Genomic DNA, 26,388 nt, shown 5'->3' with positions numbered 1-26,388 from the left:
TATTTTTGCATACCTCTCAGCGTCTTCATTTACCTTGGTCAAGTTGTGCCAAATTCCTCCATATTGTGTATTGCCTTTCCCATCAGAAGAATTAACATGTGTCTACTATCTAAAAAAAAAAAAAAAAAAAAAAATTTTTTTTTTTTTACTATCTAGTAAGTGATTCCCCCGCCCTCCCTCTGCAATCCCTTGTTGCTTTCTGTGTGTATGCCTATTTGTGACTTTTTATAGAAGTGGTATCATGTAATATTTGTCTTTTTGTGTTTGACTTACTTCACTTAGCATAATGTCTTCCAGATTCGTCCATGTTATACTATGTTTCACAGACTCATCATTATTCTTAATTGTTGCATAGTATTTCATTATGCATATGTACCACAATTTGTTTATCCATTCATCCATTAAAAGGCACTTAGGTTGCTTCCATCTTTTTGCTGTTGGGAGTAATGCTGTAATGAGCATGGGTGTGCAAATACCCATTTGTGTCACTGTTCTTACATCTCTAGGATATATGCCTAGGAGTGGATTGCTGGATCATAAGGTATTTCCATTTCTAGCTTTTTGAAGAAGTGCAGTTATCATTTTCCATAGTGGTTGTACCATTTTACAATACCATCAGCAACGTATGAGTGTTCCAATCTCTGCACAACTAACTCATGGTGACCCATGCACAGCTGAACAAAATGCTGCCCAGTGCTGCGCCATCCCCATGACTGGTTGTGGATCGGACCATCCAGATCCACAGGGTTTTCTTTGGCTGATTTTAGGAAGTAAATCACCAGACCTTTCTTCCTAGTCTGTCTTAGTCAGAAAGCTCTGCTGAAACTTGTTTAGCGTCATAACAACAAACAAACTCCCACTGACAGACAGTGATGCCTGTGCTTAAGGTGGATTGCTCAGAAATCAAACTGGGTCCCCTGCGTGGAAGGCAAGAATTCTATCACTGAACCGTCAACCACTACCCCCCACCAGAAATCTTAGACAATCTATAATATGCCCACATTCCTTAGCTTATGCACAATTAGCCCATTTGTCTGACTCACAGAAGTCAGAGGTTTCAAATGAGAGGAATTTTTTTTTCTACCATTCCGCCATGGGCTCTCAGTACAGCTTTTCTGAGTTTAAGTCCTGAGGGAATCCTGGCCCTGAAAGTTAGAGATTTCTCCATTCCCTTCAGACAATACACGAAGGATGTTTTCTGACTTATCGCTTTGAGGAGGGCCTGACATAACAAATTTTCGTAATCTGGTATTTAGACATTATAACAATCTCTACTTTTATTTGAGCTGTGTGTCAGAATATATGTCACCAATGTAAGTCATTCACAAGAGGATTCAGTTTGGGTTGAGCAGCAGATACAAGAAGGATAGATAGATAGATAGCTGCTATCAAGTCAGCTCTGAATCATGGCAATACCATGTACAACAGAACAAAACGTTGCCCAGTCCCGTGCCATCTCCATGATTGCTGGCATTTTTGAGTCCATTGTTGAGGGTACTGTGTCAATCCTTCTCACCAAAAATCTCCCTCACCCTCATTGGCCCTCTACTTCACCAAACACAATGTCTTCTTCTGGGATTGATCCCTTCTGACGACATATCCAAAGTGAGTTGGACAATGTTTTGTTATGATTTACAAGGCCTTCACTGACTAATTTTCAGAAGCAGATTTCCAAGCCTTTCTTCCTAGCCTGTCTTAGTCTGAAGGTGCCACCAAAGCCTGTCCACAATGGGTGGCCCTGCTAGTATTTGAAATACCAGGATTACAGCAACATGAAAACCACCACAATACAACAAATTAGTGGAGAGGTGGTGGACCAGAAGAATAGAAGTGGAGAATGCCATCTCCATGCCTTATCTCTGGAGGGAAACAGAGACCGTCCTGAGCCAGCAGCTGGGCACAGTGTGGGCAGTTAACAGCAGAAGGCAAAAAAAAAAAAAAAAAAATATATATATATATATAAATAAAGTCCTTTACTTTGGATGATTTGAAAAATCACACAAATCTTTGTTTTTAAAATCCATCTAAACTATTGCACTTTTTATCTATTGTTTTTGTCTATTGATTTAGGTGTTTTCCCCACTCACACAGTGCTTTCTTCTAGTGGTGCTTGTCCGGCCCACATCTCTCCTGTGAGTTCCAGACCCTGCATGTCTAACTCCAACCATGTACTTGATAGTTCTACTTGGCTATGACGTAGGCATTTATAATGTAATATGTCCAGAATAAATATTCTACTTTTCAATCTTCCAATCACAGTAAATGAGCACATCATACGTCGACAGTTGCTCAAGCCAAATAACTAGGAATCATCCTTTCTTCTTCTTCTTCTTTAGCCCTTCATATATATCTATTGGCAAGCCTGTCTGTTCATCCTCCCAAAAGCCCTAAAATTGCTCCACTTATTTTTTCAGTAGATAGAAAAGAGGATGCCTCAATTGGATAATGACAGTACCAGCAATTCATTGTTGCATACCAAACGTTAGCACACTGTAAGCCTCTTGAAATCTATACAGAGCCTGGGGGGAGAAAAAAAGAGAGATTAAAACCTCTAGTGACTGGTACAAATCTCCACCAATCCAGGCTCAGAATAAAAAATAATTTGAATTATCAGAAAGTACAGTTCTATCTTTGCACGCCACCATGCGTTTGTCAGTTCGTCATACTGTGGTGGCTTGTGTGTTCCTGTGATACTGCAAGCTGTGCCACTGATATTTCAAACATCAGCAGGGTCACCCATGGTGGACAGGATTCAGCTGAGCTTCCAGACTAAGGCAGGCTAAGAAGAAGGATCTGGTCATCTATTTCTGAAAAAATTGGCCAGTTAAAACCTTATGAATAGCTACAGAACATTGACCGATATAGTGTCGGAAGATGAGCCCCTCAGATCGAAAGGCACTCAAAATACAACTGGGGAAGAGCTGTCTCCTCAAATACAGTTGGCCTCAATTATATGGCTGGAATAAAGCTTTTGGGACCTTCATTTGCTGATATGTCATGACTCAAAATGAGAAGAAAAGAGCTTCAAACATCCATTAATAATCAGAGCACAGAGTGTAAGTATGAATCTAGGAAAACTGGAAATCATCAAAAATGAAATGGAAGACATATAGATCAATATCCCAGGCATTAGTGAGCTAAAATGGACTGGTGTTGGCCATTGTGAATCAGACAATCATATGGTCTACTATGCCGGGAATAACAAATTGAAGAGGAATGCTGTCATGTTCATTGTCAAAAAGAACATTTCAAGATCTATTCTGAAGTACAAAATTGTCAGTGATAAAATAATGTCCTAAGCCTATAAGGAAGAACAAGTTAATATGACTTATATTCAAATTTCTGTACCAACCATTAATGCCAAAGATGAGGAGCTGATGATTTTTGCCAATTTCCATACCCAGAAATTGGGCAAACACACAATCAAGATGTATTGATAATTGCTAGGGATTGGAATGTGAGAGCTGGAAAGAAAAATTGGTAGTTGGAAAATATGGCCTTCGTGATAGAAATAATGCTGGAGGTCACATGATAGAATTTTGCAAGATAATGACTTATTCATTGCAAATACCTTTTTTTTCAACAACATGAACAACGGCTATACATGTGGACCTCACCAAATGGAAAATACAGGGGTCAAATCGAGCGTATCTGTGGAAAGAGGCTATGGAAAAGCTCAATATCATTAGTCAGAATAAGGCCAGGGGCCAACTATGGAACAGACCATCAATTGCTCATATGCAAGTTCAAGACAAAGCTGAAGAAAATTAAAACAAGTTCACGAGAGACAAAATATGGCGTTGAGTGTATCCCACCTGAATCTGGAGACCATCTGAAGAATAGATTTTATGCCTTGAACATTAATGATCGAAGATCAGATGAGTTGCACAAAACATCATTAAAAAGACAGGAAGGAAAGAAAAGACCAAAATGGATGTCAAAACAGACTCTGAAACTTGCTCTTGAATGGAAAGTAGCTAAAGCAAATGGAAGAAATGACAACGTAAAAGAGCTGAACAGAAGATTTCAAAGGGCAGCTCGAGAAAACAAAGTAAAATATTATAATGAAATGTTCAAAGAGTGGAGTTAGAAAACCAAAAGGGGAGAACATGCTCAGCATTTCTCAAGCTGAAAGAACTGAAGAAAAAATTCAAGGCTTGAGTTGCAATTTTGAAGGATTCTATTGGCAAAATGTTGAAGCATCAAAAGAAGATGGTAGGAACACATGCAGTCACCATACCAAAAAGAACTGCTTGACGTTCAACAATTTCAGGAGGTAGCATATGATCAAGAATTTATAGCATTGAAGGAAGAAGTCCAAGCTGTACTAAAGACATTGGCAAAAACAAAGCTCCAGGAATTGACGGAACACCAGTTGAGATGTTTCAACAACCAGATGCAGTGCTGGGGGGTGCTCATTGGTCTATGCCAAGAAATTTGGAAGACAGCTACCTGGCCAAGCAACTGGAAGAGATCCATATTTCTGCTCACTCCAAAATACCATGGCTTGGGTCAGGCATACCAGCTAGGGAAATCAGGAGCTAAGATGGAAAAAGAATTAACGTTAATTGAAAAGCTATTATGTGCTAGGTACACAACCACTTTACTCACTTAATCTTTACATCTCCATAAAGTAGGTGCTACTTACCCTAGTTTCACTCATTTATTCCTTTATTCATTTATTCACAAGTATTCATCAAGTACCTACTTCCCACCTGATGGTATCTCTAAGCACTGGGGATAGAGCTCCAGTCAAAGCCAATCAATGCCCTGACCTTTTAGAAATCACCTAACATTTTTAAAAGGAGGACACAGACAATATAGCTCATAAGCAAACATACACACAATGTATTTCAGAGTGGCAAGTGCTGTGAAGAAAGCATAGAAACCTAATGAGACTGCCTGGCATGGGGTGAAGTGGTACAGATAATCTAGGTACTTAGGTAAGTACCTTTCTGAGGAGACCGTTTCTGCTGATACTGAAATGATGAGGAACAGGCAACCATGTGACAATCTTGGGAAAGAGTGTTTCAATCAGAGGAAAGAGTAGGTGCAAATACCTTGAGTTGGCAAAAAGCTTAGTATGTTTAGGAGAATAAAAGTAGAAGAAGGTGACTAAAAGCACCAGGAAGAGTGTAGTAAAAGATGAGGTCAAAAGTCAAGAATATTTCTTGGCTAGATCTGGTTTTTCAAATTAAATAAAGTTTTTGAGATGATGACTACAGCTCACGTTTACTCCTGTGTGTGCTCCTCCATCATCCCCTGCAATCTCAACTTTTTCTGAATTCCAGGGTTAAAGGAAGATTGTTGTTGTGTGCCGTCAAGTCAACTCCAACTCACAGTGACCCTGTAGGACAGAGTAGAAGTGCCTTATAGGGTTTCCCAGGCTGTAATCTTTACGAGAGCAAATTGCTAGGTATTTTCTCCTGGAGAGTAGCTGGTGGGTTTGAACCTCTCACCTCTTGGTTAGTAGCCAACCACTTTAACCATTGTGCCACCAGGAATCCTTTAAAGGAAGGTACTAATACATAAACAATAAACTCTTTAAAAAGTCAAATGAAAAAGAGACTGCAAATAATTGCAAGAACCTGCAGGGGAAGTCCTGGTGAAGGCATGAATGAAGGGTGGGAGGACGCAGCAAGGTTTCCCAGAGGCTGTGGCTTGAGATACAAGGAACAGTCAAGCCAGAGACCAAGACAGATAATGTCAAGCTAAGAATAGGTTGTTTAATACATTTTTAAAACATGTCTTGATTGAGCACTTGCTACGTCTTCTGGCAATACTAAAATAAGCAAAAAATCTCTATCCTCAGGGAAATTTTAGTCAAGAATTGGCCATGATGATAGCTCAGGAGGACAGCGTTGACCATGGTGGTTTAATTGACTCTCGCTGGCTGGCATTTGCACCTCAGCCTTGGTTCTGAAGAGAGTGGTTAATGGCTTCCGATAGTTTCTGTATTGGTTTTAATCTATAAGCCTAGTAGTGCTGATGAGGCTGATACACGAGTAGGGGAAATTACCACCAAATAATAGTGGCACTTTGATTATGCCCTCATGGTCTGAATAGCTACATCATTCATAGACACAATTAATTGTCAGACATATACTTGGGAAGATTGTTCCAGTCAATATAACTCTTCATTTAAGCACCTGTTTGTAAAGATGCAATAATCATCGATTAATATACCTTAATAGATGACACACGATTTGGAATAAAATTTATAGTGTGGAAATTTTTAAGTATAGTTTTGCCTTACTTGTTTTAAAATTACCTTTTTGATTAGAAGCCATGATTATTCACTGTAAAACTTTAGTTTTATATTCAGTTCTCATTTTCAGCCTTGGAGTTCTGTTAGCTTGGCACTAAACGACTTTGAAAGTATTTTTTTCTTTAGCCTTTGATTGTCATTCTGATCCAAATGTGGTCTGTGCTCCTCCTATGTCACCTCCATCCCGCTGCCCCTTCCAACTGTTGCCCAAAAAGCAGAGAGTGGAAGTTAAGCAGATCTGATCTGTGCAGAAATGATGCAATGATTATCTCTAATTCATGTTCTTTACAAGCAGCTTGTAAATTGACCTAAGTACTCTTTTTCATAGAGTCCCTGGGTGTGGCAAATGGTTCATGCACTTGGCTGCTAATCAAAATGTTGGGAGTGCGAGTCCACCCAGAGGCTCCTCTGAAGGAAGTCCTGGTCATCCTCTATGGAAACCCTGTGTAGCGCAGTTCTCCTCCGACACACACGGGGTGATCATGAGTCGGGATCAACTCAGTAGCAACCGGTTATTCTTTTTCATGTCTGCGGCTTATTTATTTGGGATTAGTTGCCAGGGACTGTCCCACTCACAAACTGCTCTTTGATGCAGACCTCTACTGCTTCAAGAGAGATCCATGGGAACAGGGAATGGGGAACCGTGGGGGGGGGGGTTGACTTTTGTGGCCCTGGAGACAAGAAGGAAGGTCCCAAATGGCAGATAAGAGCTCAGGTCTTATCTATGAGTGATGCTCAGGGTCAACAAAAAACCCAAACCTGTCTTCATTTGAAAAAGGAAAGCCCAAGGAGAAAAGGGAGGCACTAAGAACACATCAGAATTAAGAAGGGAGGAAAGAACAAGAGTGAAAGCAAAGCAAAATGTCCCAATCCAATTGCTGGGAAAGAAGCTGTCTACTGTATGGTGTAAGGCACGGAATGGGTGCTTCTCATATATCCATCTCCTTCGTAGGGACTTGGGTAGAACTGCCCCAGCAGTGGGTTTGGGTCTTAGGGACCTGAAGGTACAACACTAAGTTAAAACCAGAAGTTAAATGTCTAAAATACATTTATACAGAAACAGTCAGCTTTTAGACAGAAAGAGTGTTATTTCTCCCTACAAAACAAATTATCAAAAATAGTCTAAAAACTTTTATAAAACATATTTCTTTTATTTTGAATCCCTGGTTTGTATATTTGTTTACACCAAGCCTTTCTGTCTTAGGCTGGGTTCTGTAGAGGAGTGAAACCAGTGAAGTGTGTATATATATATGGTTGTTAGTTATTGTTAGGGGCTGTTGAGTCAGTTCTGACTCCAAGTGACCCTATATACAACAGAATGAAACACTGCCTTGTCCTGTGCCATCCTCACAATAGTTGTTGTGCTTGAGCCCATTGTTGTAGCCACTGTGTCAATCCATCTCATTGAGGGTCTACCTCTTTTTCATTGACCCTCTACTTTACCAAGTATGATGTCCTTCTCCAGGGACTGGCCCCTCCTAATAACATGTCCAAAGTACATGATAAGTATACTGTGGAGGCTGGCAAGTTCCAAATCTGTGTGTCAGGTGGAAGGTTGGAGGCTTCTCCTGACTCACATAGCTGCATGGGCTAATGAACACAAAATCTGCTGGTTGAGCAGCAGGCTGAAGGCTTCTGATGTCCCAGGAGCCACCCCAAGAACTGGAGGTCAGAGGATTAGGAGATGAATGCAAGATCAAGAAAGAGCAAGCTTTGCCAGATCATTCACTTATATCACGAATGCAGGCCGCACCCACAAGGAAACGCCTCTTCCAAGTGATTGACTGCTCACAACATATCACAAAATGGAAGGTGATACATAGCGTCTGCGAATCCACTGAGAATTATAGCCTAGCCATGTTGACACATAATGTTAACCATCATACTCTCTTTTAAACAAACAGAATACTGGAAATACAGTTAAGATCCTTCCTCCCTTCCCAGATGTAATCAGTCTCCTGAAGTTGGTGAATGCCATTCCCATTTATGGTTTCATATTTTTATATAGTTTTGAGACAAGAAATGAACTCACCTTAGTGTGAATACCAAAGGGCCGATGCAAAGAACAGTTTACACAGCAGGGTATTAAGTAGAAGTATCTCTCTTCACTGAAGATCTCAATATAACACCTTGTAACTTCATTAAATACTCAATCCACATATGCTTGTTTGAACACTGGTGATCGAATGAATGAATAAATTGCTTCATTTACAACTAGATCACTCTCTTGACATAACTTTTTCTCAGTTTCTGAGGTAACTATTGCTTACTGAATAATACCAAAAAATTCATTGCCATCAAGTCGATTTTGACTCATAGCGACCCCAGAGGACAGAATAGAACTGCTCCATAGGGTTTCTGAGAAGTGGCTGGTGGATTCGAACTGTCGAACTTTTTGTTAGCAGCCAAGCTCTTAACCACTGTGTCATCAGGGATCCGCCACTGAATAATAAGCCTCATGAAAGCTATTATTTGTTGAGCTACTATGTACTCAGCAGTTATGTATATTAGCTCAGCTTACCACCACTTGTTCTCTCCTTCTCATTTCACAGAGGAGGAACCTGAGAAGCAGGCCTGGTGGTGTAATGGCTAAGTGCTCTGTTATTAATTAAAAGGTAAGTGGTTCAAACCCACCCAGTGTCTCTGCAGAAGAAAAGACCTGGCGATCTGCTCCTGTGAAGATTACAGCCTAGGAAACCCTATGTGGGCAGTCCCACTCTGTCATACAGGGTTGCTATGAGTCGAAACCAACTTGACAACACCTAATAGAAACAACAACAGCCCAGGGTCACACATCTATGAGTGAAAAAGTCAAGACTCTTTCCTGTCACTGTTCCAGGCCACTTCTACAAGAAGTCTCATTGATAACTCTTTTGACGTAAGAATTATATTATTCTGCGATCACAAGCCTCTCACAGACAAGCATCAGCTTTAAATACCTCTTGGTTTATATAGAGTGGCCTGAGCTAATGTATCTTTGTGAATAATTGCTTTTTCATAGGCTATCATAACAGCAATCAAAAGATAGGAAAGAACCTAGGTTTTCAAGAAAAGCACAAAGGAGATGAGGTCTTTGAATTTTGCATTTAACTGGGACTCTCAGAACCCTTTCAGGGATCAGCTCATCACGGCATTTACAGAAGACATATTCTGGATTGTTAACTAAGTAGGAATGTATGAAGGTAACTAAAATTTGTCATGGAGCAAAAAGTCTATGGTTTGTGAAGCAACACATTTACTACTTCAGCTGGGGATGGGGTTACATTAGCAATCTGGTAGTCCCTACATGAAGACTGAAGATTTTGCCTAAAGAGGACAAATTCTGGATGCAGGGGCATAGAAAATCAGCAAGAATTTGCCAGGAAGCCAAACAGAGAAGGTTAAAATACATTTTGCTACATGCCTAGTAGCTTGCGTGGGGCCCCACCAAACCCATTGCCATCTAGTGGATTCCAACTCATAGTGACTCTATAGGACAGAGTAGAACTGCCCCCTAGAGTTTCCAAGGAGTGGCCGGTGGATTCAAACTGAGGACTTTTCAGTTAATATATGAGCTCTTAAGCCACTATGCCACTAGGGCTCCTTTGTGGGACCTAAGTATATTATAAAATCAGTGATTAGAAAAGTCTGTCCTTAGGTATTAATTTCTCTACCTATAGTAAAATGTTTACATTAGCAGAGGAGAGAAATATCAATGCTATTTCTAAAGATCTCCACCTCTACATCATTCCCCTGATATGATTCTCTTATTCCAGGAGTTGGATAAAAGGCAAAATGATGAGCAGTGTAGAAGAACATAAAAGGATTCTTCATACTTATCTTCAGCTAACAAAACTTGCAGATGCTGGGTGTTAAGATCATTTAATTTCTCCAAAAGTGAGTAAAATAAAATACCAGTTTTATATTTTCCGATTCTGCTACAAATGCTGATTTTACAAAACACACATACATATACACACAGAAATAGTAAATGATCAATAAAAGTGAAATAATAAGCAGAGAACAACCATAAATATTAAATACCAAAACCCAAACCCAGCGCCGTCGAGTCGATTCCGACTCACAGTGACCCTATAGGACAGAGTAGAACTGACCCATAGAGTTTCCAAGGAGCGCCTGGCGGATTCGAACTGCTGACCCTTTGGTTAGCAGCCGTAGCACTTAACCACTAGGCCACCAGGGTTTCCACTACAAAGATCTCATACATCCCATCAGCGCTGTACTAATAATTCCCATCACATTCTGCAGACACATTCTGAAGCCAAGCATGATAAGTACTTGTCATGCATTTGGTTGTTTGACACTCAGTGACTTAAATGCTGAACACTAATATTATCTTGTGGAAACTGAGGCACAGAGTATTTAAGTAACCAGCTCAGAGCGACCTAACCATTAAGTAGCAGAGGCAGGAGTCAAACTCGTCAGTCTCACCAGAGTCCCTGCTCTTAGCCTTTGAGCAAAAGATATCACAATTTTCGGATTATTCGGATATGAGCAAAGAATTCTCTTTGGTTATGTTCACTTAGAGGCAAATATAGCAAAGGGTGACTTTTGTCTCTCTTCCCTGGATACATTCTCACCTAGAACAAGGAAAAATGCAACTTTGTAAAAGGGCTGCGAAACTAGCATATTTTTGGTGGGATACCAAAATTCCATTCCCTGGGCCTTATGAAAGGCAATTCAATAATTTTTCCCGAAGAATGGCTAAAGGATCAAACTGGAAAGGGAAAAATAGAAATCCTCACTGTTCTGGAAGGTGAATCCCCGGGGAAGGGGATTAGAGAGAAGCCCTACCTCTTAGAACCTAACAAAGGAAAAGGAAGAAATCCCAGCATTAAAAAACAGTACCCTTACACACCAGTCTAAGCCACAAGTTTGCCAGGACCATGCCACTTCTCTGAAAAAGTTAACAAAACCTCAGGAAAGAGAGAGATTCCAAAGAGGCATCCAGCCAACATAATTAACAGTGCTTACGTGGCAGATCGCCTTTGGGTTTCCAGGCATGCACTGAGGGGTTGGGGAAGCAGGACGGATCCAGCAATTATCCCATCTCAATATGTTTGCACCTTGATGGCAGTCCCTGGAGAGCCCCGGCCACCGCCAGCCTCACTCATCACACAGAATTAGTGGGTGTGTGAGTGCTATGGCGTGGCAGCTCTGCACAGCAGTCACTGCACAAGAAGATTTATGGCTCTATTTGACAGTCTGTTATTCACTAACTGAGCATGACACATCTGGGATTTCGAATCATCAACTTGACGTCTAACAGGAGAACAAATCTTTGGGAGAAGGATGGAGGTGGGAGGAGAGAGCAGAGGAAAGTGGCTGTTTTCAGAACAGATTTCCCATTTCCCTGCTGACCCCAATTGTTGGGCCAGGCTTGGGGTCATCCCCAGGCTGACGGGAAGAGGCAGATGCAATGCACAGAGGACCTTGGGGTGGGGTGATATGATGAAGTCAGAGATTCACCACAAGCAAAGGTCCTGAGGGGATGGATGGACATCATCCATGCAGGGATTTCTGGTCACATTGGGCAGGGTTTTGTTCTCATCTTTTAGAAATGCACCTTCCATGAGGAACACAAACGAGCTCCCCTCCATTTCTCCCTCCCTTTTAAGTTGAAGCGAAATCTATCTGCTGGAGGACAATGAGTATTATTGCTTGGAGTCACACTTTCAGCAGTAGGGCTGCACCTGACAAGAGGGTCCCTCATCCCCTTCTCCATGGCCTGGCCATGCCTTGCTAGGTGAGTGCGGCTGGGGTGGGGCCCAGGTACCATATTCAATCCTCTGCATAGCCCCTCCCACTGCCCATTTTCCCAAACTCCCCCAGCAAAACTGGGGTGAATGCAAAATGTTTTCTGCCTAATAAAAACCTGAGGTATTGTCCTCAGTGTTGCTGCAGGCTCCTCCACCTTTGCCAGGAAGAAGAGAGTGGGGCTCACTAATGATCAGAAACATAATTTATTTAATCTTCATGGATCCATGGGGAGCCATGGTTCAGAGGCCTATGAATTAAAACGGCAAGTTTGCTCAGAGCATTCAAGGCAGTTAAGGCAATTTGTTTAGCCTGCTGCTAAGTGCTCCAAGGACTTATCTCTTCTGGCCGAAAGTAGAGTGAGTGTGAGTGCGCGCACACACATACACACACGTTAAAAGCAGCTAATCTCTGAAGCTTATATTCTAACAGGTAAATATAAAATGAAATATAAGTTTTAGTGCTGAATTTCTGCCTCTTTTTTCTCCCATATGTTACTCCCATATATACGTGTATGTATATATATACAGTCCCTCTCCATTTATCTTCTCTCTCTTTCTCTCTATGCTTCTCCGTCTTCTGTTTCTGTCTCTGGCTCTCCTCTCCTTACCTCTTCTGTCTTCTCCAGTCCTCCGCTGCCCTAATTATCCCTTCTATCTCAGCAAGCTGACAAGATGAGTAAGGAAGCAAGACCATAAGCAGGGGCTCTGGTTCATATTTCCTTCTAAATTGTTTTGCAAAACTCTATAAAATAAAAGATTATCACCAGCAATGACGGATGAAGGAGAAGTGAAATACAAGGGAGAATGGCTCGAGTTTACTGTAAATATTTTTTAAGTTGAATTATGGTTTAACTTCGACTGTCTTACTGAAAAGGCAATTTGCTTAGCCTGCCTTATTCTTTCACGAAGCATAGACAAATATGGCCCTCCTTTTGATCATTTAGAGCCCTGGGGGGCACGAATGATTTGTGCTCATCTACTAACCTAAACGTTGGCAGTTCCATACCACCCAGCAGCATTGGGAAAGAAAAGCCTGGCAATATATTTCTATGAAGATTACAGGTAAGAAAACCCTATGAAGTAGTACTACTCTGTAACGCAGGGGGTTGCCGTGAAATTTTTTTTTTTAAATCATTTATTGACTTGATGGAATAAAAATATCTGAAATATTGCAAGCACCATAATCAGTAGATGTTATATACCAACGGTGAAAATTTAAAAAAATTTACCAAATCAAGAACAGGAAAAGTTGGCAGTGGGGGAAAAAAATTCAAAAGTTTTCCCACCAGGAACTACAAGTAAATTGGAATGAGTTGGCAATTTTTTAGAAGAAAAATACTTAAAACACCTGCTTGGAACAAGTCACAGATAAATAATGACACAGATGCCTAGAGGTTCTTGACGTCAGAAAACCTCTTATATCTCTCCCTCTCGTCTTCCATGATTGTGCTTTTATAATAATATAGTTACCTGAAGGGCATGGGGACTGATAAGACTTTGTCATGGTTGGTATACTTTCTCCAGTAATTAAACCCTATTTTGTAATCTTGTATCAGAGTGATTGCAAGAGGGAAAAACCAAATAGTCTCTGCTTAACATAGTACATACGGATTTCTAGGAGTGAGGAGACGGGGTGCACCAAGTGAGGTTGACGTGCAAATGCACTCATCTGAGTTAGAGGTGTCTTAGAAGTTTCATGAAGTGTTACACACCCTTATTGGGGTGTACATCAGCATGGGTTGGGGTGCTGGGCAGGGCTAGATACCTTCAGGTTTAGATCGGCATGGGGGCTCATGACGACAACCACTGTAGTCCTGAGCGCCCAATTTACATCTGGGTAGATCTGGTGGTCTAGTTGTTAAGAGCCATGGCTGCTAACTAAAAGGTCAGCAGTTCAAATCCACTAGGTGCTCCTTGGAAACCCTAAGAGGCAGTTCTACTCTGACCAAAGGGTCACTATGAGTCAGAATTGACTCGACGGCAATGGGCTGGGTCAGGTCAGGTCATGGTAGAGAGCTCAGGCAAAGTCTAACATCAGGCAATTTGGTGTCAGCAAGATTCCGAGCAGGCAAGATTGCAGGAACCACCAGAACTCCAGCAAGAGCTCTTAAGTCTCCTGACTCAACGAGACCTTTGTCTTCACTGAGTTCGTCTTCCCACCGGATCCAATGTCTTACTCTGAGCCTCAGGAAACTTTGCTAATTATTCACTTCTCTGCCTTCTGGGAATTAGGATACTTCTGTAAATACTCAAAAGTGCCACACAAGGAGCCAGCCTTCTGTTGTCCTCACCAGCACCTACAGAGGAGCAGCTCATTTCTACTTGGCCTCTTCCTCCCGTACAGAATGCTTGCTTTGCAGAAGGACAAAGGAGGTCTGGCCTGGGACCAACAGTCCACTGGATGATTTTTTGCACAGGACTGCTCCACTATGAGATAATTATCACTGTCTGCAATTCCTTCTGCCCTGCTTAAAACTTCTATGCGTGGTTAACTCTATCCATGCCTGCTCACTTGGTCTGACTGCACTTCTGCCTCTACTCTGTAAGCTAGATGGAGCTCTGAAGCTTTACCTTAGGAGCCAGTAACTTGAAACCTGTACTCTGCTACTTCCAGATCATTCTTGCTCTATTTTTATGCAAAAATTTCTTCTCTTTCACAAATTACCTCCTCTGGTTGGAACACCAATGTCCTGGCCATTTTCACATATTCATTAAGGCGTCTTAGGCTGGGTCCTCTAGAGAAGCAAAACCAGTAATGCCTATAAATGTATACAAAGAGATTTATATTAAGGAAACAGCTCACATGATTCTAGTGGTTGGAACATTCCAAGTCCTTGGATCAGGATAGAGTCCTTTCCCAATTCACAGAGGTGCAGAAGCTGGTAAACCCAAGATGAGCAGGTCAGAAAGCAGGGATCCCTCTCACAGGTTGTGATGGTTGAGGAATCCCCAAGGTCAGCAGGCAAGACTGCAAGGTTTCTCCTGAGTCACGCAGCTGCAGCAGCTGGAGAAATCCAAGATACGCACGTTGAGGAGCAGAACTCTTGCTCACAGGCCGTGAAGATTGGCGAATCCCAAGATGGACAGGTAAGCTGCTAGCTCAAGTCTGAAGAACCAGAGGTCAATCAAGAGACAACTGCTGGATCCAGAACAAGCCAACAACATTTACAAGGTGAGCAGGAAGGAAGTAGGCAGCGGAAGGTGGAGAGATGAAGGCTGAGAGGGTGGTGAGCCGTCACAGGCCCCACCTCTGCTGGTACCACTCAGCAGTTTCCATTATTGGGGTGTTCACATATCAGATTTCAACAGGGAAGTGATCACAACATTATACAACTGACAAAACACTGAGAATCATGGCCCAGCCAAACTGACACACAATCTTAACCATCACATTAAGGACTCATTTTTTCGTTATCTAGGGTAAATCAAACACCCATGGTACAACCTGTCCCAAATCATAGTTTCCCAATAACTTTATCTCCACAATTGCAAGGGCCTAATCTCTCCTTCCCTTCACAGCTGCACATCTTGAATAAAGAATCTATACATGCTGTTTCCACAAATTTCCTTCCCAATCAGTCCTCTACACTAAACAACTTGGCTTATGCTTCCTCATCCTTACTCCAATGAAGCTGATTTTGTTAAACAAAGTCTCCAGAAACCTCTGTTTTTCTAATCTATAGACAGTTTGTATCTACAGAAATCCTCTGATTGGCCCAGTTTGAGTCACATGTCCATCCCTGGAACAATCATTCTGGCCAAGGATTGGATGGTGCTCATCCCTATGGTTACGTGAATGGGGTCAATAACTGGCAGCCCTCATTAGAGCCACTTGACTAGAATAGAAGCAAGTTCCTAATAGAAGAAAGGAGAGGCTGCGGTTTGGAGCAGACATAATTTATAGTTTGTAAGGATACACAAGAATTTATCAAGAAGGGAGAAAAAAAGGGAGGTTGTATGATAAAAAAAAAAAATTTTTTTTTTATAATAGAGAACACAAAATAATAATAGTAGTAATAGTAATACTAATAAAAAGAAAACTCAAACCCAGTGCCATCGAGTCGATTCTGACTCATAGCGACCCTATAGGACAGAGTAGAACTGCCCCATAGAGTTTCCAAGGAGCGCCTGGTGGATTTGAACTGCTGACCTCTTGGTTAGCAGCCATAGCACTTAACCACTACGCCACCAGGGTTTCCACTAATGCTAATAATTACTATTACTGTTAACACATAAGGTACTTATTCTGAACCAAACACGGTTTGAAGAGTTTTAGATAATACTGAACTATTTAATCCTCCCAACATCCATATGAAGTAGGTACTATCCTTATTCTCGTTATATAGAGGAGAAAACCAAAGCACAGACAGGTAAAGATTGTCCAAGGTCTGCCAGGTAGTCCCAGGCAGGTCCAGTACTAGCTGTCTGGTTGGACTACCAATGCCCTGGCAAACTGGCTCCATATTCATGCTTTTGAACTACACTGTTAGTAGTAATATACCCTGCAAGTCAACAAGCATTTGTGAATAGTGTGTTCCCCATGCATCTGTCAGTTTGTTGTTCTGTGGGTGCTTGCATGTTGCTATGATGCTGGAAGCTATGTCACTAGTATTCAAATACCATCAGGGTCACCCATGGAAGACAGGTTTCAACTGAGCTTCCAGACTAAGACAGACTAGGAAGAAGGACCTGGCAGTCTACTTCTGAAAAGAATTAGCTAGTGAAAATCTAATGAGTAGCAGGAAAACATTATCTGATATAGTGCCAAAAGATGAGCCCCTCAGGTTGGAAGGCACTCTAAATACGACTAGGAAAGAGCTGACTCCTCAGAGTAGAGTCGACCCTAATGATGTGGATGGAGTCAAGCCTTCGGGGCCTTCATTTGCTGATGTTGCATGACTCAAAATGAGAAGAAAAAGCTGCAAACATTCACTAAAAATCGGAACCTGGAATGTACGAAGTATGAATCTAGGAAAATTGGAAATCATCAAAAATTAAATGGAACGCATAAACATCAACATTCTAGGCATTAGTGAGCTGAAATGGACTGTTATTGGCCATTTTGAATCTAACAATCGTATGGTCTACTATGCCAGGAATGACAGCTTGAAGAGGAATGGCATTGCATTCATCATCAAAAAGAACATTTCAAGATCTAGTCTGAAGTATAACACTGTCAGTGATAGGAAAATATCTATACGCCTACAAGGAAGACCAGTTAATACACACCAACTACAAAGGCCAAAGATGAAGAAATCGAAGATTTTTACCATTTTTATGCAGTCTGAAATTGATGAAACTTACAATCAGGATGAATTGATAATTACTGGTGATTGGAACAGGAAATTTGGAAACAAAGAAGAATCAGTAGTTGGAAAGGATGGCCTTGGTGAAAGAAATGACGGCAGAGATTGCATGATAGAATTTTGCAATACCAACTACTTCTTCATTTCAAATACCTTTTTTCAACAACGTAAATGGTGACTATACTCGTGGATACTCACCAGATGAAATACGCAGGAATCAAATCGACTACATCTGTGGAAAGAGATGATAGAAAAGCTCAATATCATCAGTCAGAACAAGGCCGGGGCCATTTGCAGAACAGACCGTCAATTGCTGACATGCAAGTTCAAGTTGAAACTGAAGAAAATTAGAACAAGTCCACGAGAGCCAAAGTATGACTTACCCTGTGTATATCCCACCTGAATTTAGACACCATCTCAAGAATAGATTTGACTCACTGAACACTAACAACCGAAGATCAGGTGAGTTGTGGAAGGACATCATACATGAAGAAAGCAAGAGGTCATTAAAAAGGCAGGAAAGAAAGAAAAGGCCAAAATGGATGTCAGAAGAGACTCTGAAACTTGCTCTTGAACATTGAGTGGCTAAAATGAATGGAAGAAATGACGATGTAAAAGAGCTGAACAGAAGATTTCAAAGGAGAGCTCGAGAAGACAAAGTAAAGTATTATAATGACATGTGCGAAGACCTGGAGATAGAAAACCAAAAAGGAAGAACATGCTTAGCATTTCTCAAGCCGAAAGAGCTGAAAAAAAAATTCAAGCCTGGAGTTGCAATTTTGAAGGATTCTATAGGGAAAATATTAAATGACACAGAAAGCGTCAAAAGAAAATGATAGGAATACATAGAATCACTATACCAAAAAGAATTGGTTGATGTTCAACCATTTCAGGAGGCAGCATATGATCAGGAAGCAATGGTACTGAAAGAAGAAGTTCGAGGTTCACTGAAGGCATTGGTGAAAAACAAGGCTCCGGGGATTGGTGGAATACCAACTGAGAGGTTTCAACAACTGATGCAGCACTGCCAAGTGCCCACTCGCCTATGCCAAGAAATTTGGATGACAGCTGCCTGGCCAACCAACTGGAAAAGATCCATATTTATGACTATTCCCAAGAAAGGTGATCCAACCGAATGCAGGAATTATCGAGCAGTAATATCACACTCGAGTAAAATTTAGCTAAAGATCATTTAAAAGTGGCTGCAGCTGTATATTGACAGGGAACTGCCAGAAATTCAAGCCTGGTTCAGAGGAGGACGTGGAACAAGGGGTATCATTGCTGATGTCAGATGGATCCTTACTAAAAGCAGAGAATACCAGAAGATGTTTACCTGTGTTTTATTGACTATGCAAAGACATTCGACTGTGTGGATCATAGCAAATTATGGATAATATTGCTAAGAATGGGAATTCCAGAACACTTTATTGTGTTCATCAGGAACTTGTATATAAATCATGAGGCAATCATTTGAACAGAACAAGGGAATACTGCATGGTTTAAATGAGGAAACATATGCATCGGGGTTGTATCCTTTCACCATACTTATTCAATCTGTATGCTGAGCAAATACTCTGAGAAGCTGTACCATATGAATAGGAATGGGGCATCAGGTTTGGAGGAAGTTTCATTAACAATATGCAGATGATACAACCTTGCTTGCTGAAAGTGAAGAGGACTTGAAGCACTTGCTGATGAAGGTCAAAGACCACATCCTTCAGTATGGATTACACCTCAAGGTACAGAAAATAAAAATCTGGACCAATAAGCAAAAACATGATAAACAAAGAAAAGATTGAAGTTGTAATGACTTGCATTTTACTTGGATCCATGACCAACACCCATGGAAGCTGGAGTCAAGAAATCAAAGGAAGCATTACATTGGCCAAATCTGCTGCAAAAGATCTCTTTAAGGTATTAAAAAGCAAAGATGTTACCTTGAAGACTAAGGTGCGCCTGACCAATCCATGGTGTTTTCAATTGCCTCACATGCATGCAAAAGCTAGATGATGAATAAGGAAGACTGAAGAATAATTGACACCTTTGAACTGTGGTGTTGGCAAAGAATATTGACTATACCATGGACTGCCAAAAAAAAAAAAAAAAAACGAACAAATCTGTCTTGGAAGAAGTACAACCAGAATGCTCCTTAGAAGCAAGGATGGCAAGACTATGTCTCACATACTTTGGACATGTTATCAGGAGGGATCAGTCACTGGAGAAGGACATCACTCTTGGTAAAGCGGGGGGTCATGGAAAAAGAGGAAGACTCTCAATGAGATGGATTGGCGCAGTGGCTGCAATAATGTGCTCAAGCATAACAGTGATCGTGAGGATGGCACAGGACTGGGCAGTGTTTCATTCTCTTGTGCATAGGGTTGCTATGAGTTGGAACCGACTCAAAGGCACCTAACAACAATAACAAGTAGTATGTGTATAATGAGGAGAGAAGAGAGCTAGAGATGCCTCGCTCTGGGATTGTAGAACTATAAGAAGGGGTCAGAACAGAAAGTCAGAACATGGGCAAAGAAATAAGAGAAGACCCTGAAGCAAAACAGAGAAAGCTGGATGGGCTTTTATTTTTCCGATGACTGCACTGGGTTTTTTTACCAAAGTGCAGTGTAGCCATGTCTGTGTCCTAGAAAATTCTTTGTCTTCTATTTGACCAACAATCTCCTAGAGTATTCTGAAGTAGCAGGTGAAGGATATAACCAAAATGTGATGAGGGCCTACTATGTCCCAGGTATGTGCTAAGTACTTGATGTACATAGCACATGTATAATGGGCCACGAACTCAGGTAAATAAAAAATGAATAACTTAACTTTTTTCTATATTTATACTTTAACTATTCTTTTTTTTTTTTTTTGAGTCTTCATTCCACCCAAGGGTGAAAACTCAGTTTTCTCAGTTGATTCAGTGTTTTCCTCCCTCCTCACTTCTTCTCAGGGTTGATGTCGATTTTACCCATCCTTTATATTGTGCCTATTAACTAATCCTCAAAGAGGATATTTGCTTCCTGAGTCACATATCGAGGAGACCACATTCAAAATGATTTATGTCTGAAACTAAAATATATTTTCTCTCCACTAGTGGACAGCTGTCCAATTTGTTGGGTTGACTCCAATGATCACAAAAGGTGCCACAGGGCTCTGGCTTATATCCAGTTACTTGGATGAAACCTTTATATGAATAAATAAATGTTCATAATACTTCCCTTCTTCCCAAAGGTTTTGATGTATCTTTAAAAAAAATTATAAAATACGTGCAAAATAAACATATAAATCAAGGTGAAGAGAAAATAGAGGTAGAAAACTAAGAGAAAGCCAAGAATAAGATTATCATACAAAGCAGAATATCATTAACACTTAAGCCACTGATAGGTCTAGGTCTAGGTCCTCAGCTGTGCTGAGACAAGGACAAGTGTCATACGCATTATCTTTTTAGCCATCCTCACCAAAATGCTGAGTCAATTAGTATGGACTATACCAGAATTGGCAAAGGGCTCGTTGTAAAGGATTATGCTGGGAGAAAATGGTAAACTTTATAGAAGAGGGTGCCCCTTGCTTGGGCTGTAGAAGTGTTATTGCATGCAAATATCCTCAAAGATAGGAAGGGAAATTAGACATCCTGGTGGTACCTCACCTGGAGATAGATCTTAAGGACAGCATCTGGTTCACCATCTGAATTTGACCGTTAATGTTTGTGTTGGTGGGGAGGTGGTTGGCACATAGGGCCTAGATAACTGGATGGAGCTACATAAGAATAGGCATTCCAAATGAGGAGGCTATGCTAACGATCCAACCCAAAGGGACATCCTGTTGTTGTTGTTGTTAGGTGCCGTCAAGTCGGCACCTAACAACTTGACCTGTTGTGCGACCCTGTGCACAACAGAATGAAACTCTGCCCGGTCCTGAGCCATCCTGACAATCGTTGTTATGCTCGAGCTCATTGTTGCAGCCACCATGTCAATCCACCTCGTTGAGGGTCTTCCTCTTTTCTGCTGACCCTGTATTCTGCCAAGCATGATGTCTTTTTCTAGGGACTGATCCCTCCTGACAACATGTCCAAGGTATGTAAGATGCAGCTTTAAGTGTCAGAATGTAGTCTTTCAGAAGTCATGTGTTCTCTGTGGTTCTGGATAATCCACCCAAGAAACAGGTGAAGTGTCTTGGTAACGAGTTGCTCCCCCATCTTAACTGCACTGAATTTCATTGTCGCCAATTCTTTACTGCAGCAGTCTTAAAATAAAAGAGCAGGTTATGGAATAAGCACTGGGGGAAAGCAGGAAAAGTGCTGTGATGGAGCAGGAAGCCATGTTTCCTGGCTTTGCAAATGACACCAATTTTGTAGGCAAATAGGTTCTGGGGCAGGGTCTGTCTGATTTATGTAGAAAAATTCAGATGACACTGATTCCCTCAAAAAACTAAATGGTTGTAAAGCTAAGTGGTTGTTGGGAAGAGTAAAGATATTAAGACTTTTCTCTCTGGACAGACACTTGCTTGTCATCTTGAACATCCATTATTGTTACCTCGAAGTCAATTAGGATGGAAACAAGTTTCACCTGACCCAATGGGGTTTCAGGCATATTGGAGAACAGGGTGGGTCCTTAAAGACACAGCCTTAGGATATGCTCAGAAAGCCATGAGTTGTGTATACAAATAAACAAGTGAAAGGGAAATTGAATCTTTGGTGGGATGGTCTGTGATGACTGGAGCAAGGTGCTATTTTTCTTCCCAAAGATTTTATAGCTCTTTTATTACTAGCGCTTTGATGAAAGTTTTTAAGGTAGCACATACTAATTACAAATGTAGCACATATTAACTCAAAAAAGTTTTTGAAAAAATGCAGTCAAGTATTAAAAAGAAAAATCTAGAGATTTCAAAGTGATGAAGGTTTTAGTGTATTCTTTTCTGGATGTTTTCCTATGCTTTTAAAATTATTTATTTTTTCTTAATTGGGATCATATTGAATTTACAATTTTGTATCTTGCTTTTCTCACTTAACATTTTTTTTTTTTTTGCCTGAAGTGAGTTTATTCAATACCAGAAGTTTGTTTTCTCCTCATCTCTTACATCCACAAGCATAGGGGTTAGGATTTATAACACATATTTTTGGGTGACACAATTGAATTCACAACGTTCCACCCTTTGGCCCCCTCCAAATTCATGTTCTTCCCACATACAAAACACATTCACCCTATCACACCATCCCGAATGTCTTAAATCAAGTCTTCTGAATCATCTAAGTCAAGTATGGGTGAGATTTTGCTGGAGGTATTCCATCCTTGGGCAAAATTCCTCTCCATGAGTGAACATGTGAAACCTACAATACAAGTTATCTGCTTCCAAAGTACACTGGTGGAACAAACACAGGGTAGACATTTCTGTTACAAATGGGAGAAATTGGAGGGAGAGAAGGGCATATGGGCACTATCTTAATTATCTAACCCATCTTAATTATCTAGTGCTGCTATAACAGAAATGCCACAAGTGGATGGCTTTAACAAACAGAGACTTATTCTCTCACAGTCTAGGAGGCTAGAAGTCCAAATTCAGGGTGCCAGCTCCAGGAAAGTCTCTCTTTCTCTATCGGCTCTGGGGGAAGGTCCTTGTCATCAATCTTTCCCTAGGATCTTCTCAGCACAGGGACCCTGGGTCCAAAGAATGCACTCCCTTCCTGGTTCTTCATTCTTGGTGGCATGAGATCCCCCTGTCTCTGCTCGCTTCTTCTGTCTTCTTTACCTCAAAAGAGATTGACTCAAGACACAACCTAATCTTGTAAATTGAGTCCTGCCTCATTAACATCATAGAGGTAAGATTTACAACACATAGGAAAATCACATCAGATATCAAAATAGTGGACAATCACAAAATACTGGGAATCGTGGGCCAAGATGACATACACATTTGGGGGGGACACAATTCAATCCACAACAGGCACCAAACACGTCCAAAACCCAATAAAGCAAATTACGTTAGCCCTCAAGGCTTGAAAATAATCCTCTGTTCTCCAGGACTATCTGAGCAATGGAACTACCCTCCAAATCTTTAAGTTTGTTTCATTTTGCACAGTTAATTTTTTTAAATCCACCCCTGCAAAATGGATCGAAGGTGTTGGCCTCAATCTCCAGATTATGAGTGGAGGCCCCATGTCCCTAGGAGTCAGCCCACCTTCCGGGTCCACTGGGACAGCAACTCTGCTTCTTCAGCTTTAGGTGGTCACATTCTCCTAGTCCACTTACCTATTCATGTCATTTCATAAAAGTGAGAACATACAATATGGTTGTTTTTTTTTTTTCAGTGTCCACCTGATTTAATTAGCTCACTCTCCATCAGCATCTCTCTCCCACCCGCTGACCAGTCCCTTTCATGTCTGATGAGTTGTCTTCGGGGATGGTTCCTGTCCTGTGCCAACAGAAGGTCTGGGGAGCATTGCCGCCGGGATTCCTCTAGTCGCAGTCAGACCATTAAGTATGGTCTTTTTATGAGAATTTGGGGTCTGCATCCCACTGATCTCCTTCTCCCTCAGGAGTTCTCTGTTGTGCTCCCTGACAGGGCAGTCATCGATTGTGGCCGGGCACCAACTAGTTCTTCTGGTCTCAGGATGATGTAGGTCTCTGGTTCATGTGGCCCTTTCTGTCTCTTGGGTTCTTAGTTGTCGTGTGACCTTGGTGTTCTTCATTTTCCTTTGCTCCAGGTGGGTTGAGACCAATTGATGCATCTTAGATGGCCGCTTGTTAGCATTTAGGACCCCAGACGCCACATTTCAAAGTGGGATGCAGAATGTTTTCATAATAGAATTATTTTGCCAATTGACTTAGAAGTCCCCTCAAACCATGTTCCCCAGACCCCCGCCCCTGCTCCACTGACCTTTGAAGCTTTCATTTTATCCCGGAAACCTCTTTGCTTTTAGTCCAGTCCAATTAGATTGACCTTCCTTGTATTGAGTGTTGTCTTTCCCTTCACCTAAAGCAGTTCTTATCTACTGATTGATCAATAAAAAACCCTCTCCCTCCCTCCCTCCCTCCCTCCCCCCTTCGTAACCACAAAAGTATGTGTTCTTCTCAGTTTTTTCTATTTCTCAAGATCTTATAATAGTGGTCTTATACAATATTTGTCCTTTTGCCTCTGACTCATTTCGCTCAACATAATGCCTTCCAGATTCCTCCATGTTATGAAATGTTTCAGTGATTCGTCACTGTTCTTTATCGATGCGTAGTATTCCATTGTGTGAATATACCACAACTTATTTACCCATTCATCCGTTGACGGACACTTTGGTTGCTTCCAGCTTTTTGCTATTGTAAACAGAGCTGCAATAAACATGGGTGTGCATATGTCTGTTTGTGTGAAGGCTCTTGTATCTCTAGGGTATATTCCGAGGAGTGGGATTTCTGGGTTGTATGGTAGTTCTATTTCTAACTGTTTAAGATAACGCCAGATGGATTTCCAAAGTGGTTGTACCATTTTACAATCCCACCAGCAGTGTATGAGAGTTCCAATCTCTCCGCAGCCTCTCCAACATTTATTATTTTGTGTTTTTTGGATTAATGCCAGTCTAGTTGGTGTGAGATGGAATCTCATCGTAGTTTTAATTTGCATTTCTCTAATGGCTAATGATCGGGAGCATTTTCTCATGTATCTGTTGGCTGCCTGAATATCTTCTTTAGTGAAATGTGTGTTCATATCCTTTGCCCACTTCTTGATTGGGTTGTTTGTCTTTTTGTGGTTGAGTTTTGACAGAATCATGTAGATTTTAGAGATCAGGCACTGGTCTGAGATGTCATAGCTGAAAATTCTTTCCGAGTCTGTAGGTGGTCTTTTTACTCTTTTGGTGAAGTCTTTAGATGAGCATAGGTGTTTGATTTTTAGGAGCTCCCAGTTATCTGGTTTCTCTTCATCATTTTTGGTAATGTTTTGTATCCTGTTTATGCCCTGTATTAGGGCTCCTAGGGTTGTCCCTATTTTTTCTTCCATGATCTTTATCGTTTTAGTCTTTATGTTTAGGTCTCTGATCCACTTGGAGTTAGTTTTTGTGCATGGTGTGAGGTATGGGTCCTGTTTCATTTTTTTGCAAATGGATATCCAATTATGCCAGCACCATTTGTTAAAAAGACTATCTTTTCCCCAATTAACCAACACTGGTCCTTTGTCAAATATCAGCTTCTCATACATGGATGGATTTATATCTGGATTCTCAATTCTGTTCCATTGGTCTATGTGCCTGTTGTTGTACCAGTACCAGGCTGTTTTGACTACTGTAGCTGTATAATAGGTTCTGAAATCAGGTAGAGTGAGGCCTCCCACTTTCTTCTTTTTCAGTAATGCTTTGCTTATCCGGGGGTTCTTTCCCTTCCATATGAATTTGGTGATTTGTTTCTCTATCCCCTTAAAATATGACATTGGAATTTGGATCAGAAGTGCGTTAAATGTATAGATGGCTTTTGGTAGAATAGACATTTTTACTATGTTAAGTCTTCCTATCCATGAGCAGGGTATGTTTTTCCACTTACGTATGTCCTTTTGAATTTCTTGTAGTAGAGCTTTGTAGTTTTCTTTGTATAGGTCTTTTACATCCTTAGTAAGATTTATTCCTAAGTATTTTATCTTCTTGGGGGCTACTGTGAATGGTATTGATTTGATTATTTCCTCTTTGGTGTTCTTTTTGTTGCTGTAGAGGAATCCAAGTGATTTTTGTATGTTTATTTTATAACCTGAGACTCTGCCAAACTCTTCTATTAGTTTCAGTAGTTTTCTGGAGGATTCCTTAGGGTTTTCCATGTATACGATCATGTCATTTGCAAATAGTGATAGCTTTACTTCCTCCTGGCCAATCCGGATACCCTTTATTTCTTTGTCTAGCCTAATTGCCCTGGCTAGGACTTCAAGTACGATGTTGAATAAGAGCGGTGATAAAGGGCATCCTTGTCTGGTTCCCGTTCTCAAGGGAAATGCTTTCAAGTTCTCTCCATTTAGAGTGATATTGGCTGTTGGCTTTGCATAGATGCCCTTTATTATGTTGAGGAATTTTCCTTCAATTCCTATTTTGGTAAGA

General features: G+C 41.0%; 1 long non-coding RNA gene across 12 annotated transcripts in view; it reads right to left on the bottom strand.

The window, feature by feature from the left end:
* Positions 1–26,388, bottom strand: part of LOC111752061 (uncharacterized) — a 213,825-nt gene that overhangs the window by 35,749 nt on the left and 151,688 nt on the right. For 8 of the 12 annotated variants that reach the window (XR_010323003.1, XR_010323006.1, XR_010322993.1 and 5 more), the window contains one exon: positions 34–109. This is a non-coding gene — a long non-coding RNA (uncharacterized LOC111752061). The other 4 variants (XR_010322997.1, XR_010322994.1, XR_010322995.1 and 1 more) reach the window with 3 other exon arrangements.

The sequence above is a fragment of the Loxodonta africana genome, chromosome 1, assembly GCF_030014295.1.
Source record: "Loxodonta africana isolate mLoxAfr1 chromosome 1, mLoxAfr1.hap2, whole genome shotgun sequence".
In the NCBI taxonomy this organism is placed as follows: Eukaryota; Metazoa; Chordata; class Mammalia; order Proboscidea; family Elephantidae; genus Loxodonta; species Loxodonta africana.
This window is presented reverse-complemented; position numbering and strand designations above follow the sequence as displayed.